The sequence below is a fragment of the Corylus avellana genome, chromosome ca4 (genome assembly GCF_901000735.1).
Source record: "Corylus avellana chromosome ca4, CavTom2PMs-1.0".
In the NCBI taxonomy this organism is placed as follows: Eukaryota; Viridiplantae; Streptophyta; class Magnoliopsida; order Fagales; family Betulaceae; genus Corylus; species Corylus avellana.
Window position 1 is genome coordinate 7,145,559 of NC_081544.1, and position 3,031 is coordinate 7,148,589.

At 33.8% G+C, this 3,031-nt stretch overlaps 1 pseudogene; it reads right to left on the reverse strand.

The window, feature by feature from the left end:
• LOC132177972 (L-type lectin-domain containing receptor kinase IX.1-like) overlaps positions 1-1,281 on the reverse strand; it is a 13,330-nt pseudogene extending 12,049 nt beyond the window's left edge.
• Between the last annotated feature and the right edge of the window lie 1,750 nt (positions 1,282-3,031).

The window sequence follows — 3,031 nt, forward strand, 5'->3', positions numbered from 1 at the left end:
TTTTTAAAAGTATTTGATAAAACATATTAAAAATTATTTTTTTATCAAATATTTGTTATAGGAAACAATAATTTTAGTGTACATTTACACTTTTTTTTTAAAAAAATAAGTACCCCTAATTCGCATATTCTTTACTCGTAATTTAATAAGGAAAAGGAAAAAACTGAACTAATCCAAATTGCACCAAGGAAAAAAACTAAACTAATCGTAATTGAAGATGGAAAAATCCTTATTAAAAAAGAAAACTACTAAAACACAAATGCATAAACAAAATAAACCAACACTTCTCCTGCATCATTTCTGGATGATCAGAAGCGGTGCTGTCGATTCAAAAGCCCACGAGCAAAGAATATGCAGCTCGGAAATCAATCCTGTTCCAGCCGAGAAGCCAAATTCAACCCTTTCTGGTAAATAATCTCTCAAATCAACTATAGAATAAAGGTGTTGCTCTATTGGGATGTGATCGTTACTACTGAATCAATGAAGCCTGACACTTAAATTTTGTGCTTGGATCGTAACAATACTAGAATTGTACATGTTCTTTTTCTCCTTAATAGCTTGCTTACCATTAGCAATCGTGTTCCGAAGAGATTTCATCTCGTTGATATTGATACCAACGTGCTCACGAACTGGCTCCGGCGGATCCATCTGGGTTCATCACATTTCCGGAAAGTATCAAATTCCACGGCAACAAATTTTGTTTGCAACTAAAGAAACTTGAGTCGTCTCATTTTGGTCGCGGCTCCACAAGGCCAATGCCGAACCGTCTGTTGGCATCGGTGGAGGAAATCCCGGGGCTTGCGAGGAAGAATGTCAGCCCATCTGAATACTCGTCTGCACCTTCTGAGGAGATGATAAAAGAAAAGTTGGTTGTGAAGTTGGCGACTTTACCTGTACCCTTTTCCCAGAGATGCATTGTTTTGAAATAAATGGCACGACCCCAGTTGTCCACTGCTTTTGGCGTGAGTTGAATGGTTGAACCTGAGATTGTAGCGTTTCCTGTCCTTATTATAGTTTCGTTGTTAGTTTGAGAGAAATCGCGGTAGTGGAATGATATCTGAGATGCGCAGGGGACTATAAGAATGTGGGAAATAGTACTTATCATCATCAAGTAGGGAAGATGATGAAGTAGCAGCTTTTCTGGATGGAAAGCCATGGTTAAGTGAAAGAGAGTACTTTTGAGTTTGCGTTTGTGATTGGAGGCTTACAAATTGTAATTGAAAAGATAAGGTTATATAAATAGGAAAGAAATTTCCTACGAACGGGTGGTCTAAAATTTCAATGATAAGAGTGAACACTAGAAGTACTGTAGCATTTTTCAGCATTTAAAAATAATATATATATATATACTTGTTAAAACGTATAAAAAAACATATTTTTTTATTTTTTTATTAAAGATATTAAAATAAAATTTGAGAATACATGTTATTTTTTATGAAAGTTCAATTTTTTTTTTTTTAAAAAAAAAAAATAAAAGTTCAAAGTTAAAATCATAGATATTCAAATTTATTTATGCGATGGCAGGATTATGCGGAGTATACAATATAAATATTTATTATGCAGCAAATAATTGTCCTTGCTCCTAACCAATGCCTGCGATTCAGAATAAGAAAAGAATAAATTAGTCTTTACTTTTATTTAGGTTTTATTGATTATTTATGTTTTATATTTTAAAGAGTTAATGTATTTTATAATTTAATAATGGGCTTAGCCCAAAAGTCAGTCAATTTAGGATTATGATTTTTCAGAGTCTATTTAAGTGCTCCTTTGTACCCATATATATGAAGAGAAATTATGATATTGAAAAAAAGATGTTTTGTTTTTCGAGAGTTATGATTACTCTTTTTCGATGAGACTCCACACTCTTGGTGTGACTCCAAATTTATCCAATTGGTGAAACACTAATTCTTTATCGTTCTTTTGTTACTCATTTGTACTGCGTCAACATGCCCTCGCCACTTGACCTTTTGAGCCTATTTTGTTTTCTAAACCTTTTCTTAACTTGTCTCAAGAGTCATGGAGAGATGAAGACCACATGAAATTAGTCAAAATACAACCACCAACCTCTTGTTGAATGTGGACACCGAAATTTCCAAATACAATGTTCCCAGACGCATCTTTAGCATTAGTTTTCTGAAGAAAATTCTGCATCAAAAAACAATGACATACTGAATTTTACTCTTCATCTTGGGGAAAAATATAATGAAGAAGTTATAAGATCTATGCAATGCAATGAAATGAACACAGGCAGTTTTTCACAGTATTTCATGAAGCCAAAAAAGAACTGCACAATTTAAATCACCTGATCAATTAATAGTATTCAACCCAAAAGCGAAAATATGAATTCCTTACGTAACTCACCTGCCGTGCTCCCTCTGCGACACAAATAACAGCCGAACCCTTTGTCTCAATCAGGTATTTCAGATGACTCAAAACACCATGAGGCCCGTGCAAATTAAAAGATACCTTAGATGTGCATATCAGTAGAATCAGTAACAGCTCACAAAGATAACTATCCAATTAATTGCTAGTAATAAGTACCTCATGAATCAAACATATGTCAATTTGTCCACTAGCTAGGGATGCATGCATAGCTATATATCTACTGCTACGGCCCATCAATTTCACAATGCCAACACCATGATAAGCACTGTGCGCCTAATAACAAGATTGAGGCAAAAAAAAAAAAAAGTTCACTATGAAGAAACCAACACTAAAAGAATTCAGCAGGAAAACTTATCCGGAGAAACATAACTCCATGCATGGGCAAATAAAATGCACGTAGAGTACCTTTATAAGAAACATTGCATTTATGTTTAAGTACACAACAACATTGTTTGATGAATCAATTAATATATGAAATAATCAAACTAATCTAAATGCCCACAAGAAACATAACTCAAAATGACTAACCTCATCAAAACCATAAAAAATATGTGAGAACTGCCCCATTAACCAAACCTGCCAAGGGAGAAAACTATTAAATATATGTTTTACAATCCATGGGCAGCAAAATTCCAAAACCCAAAAT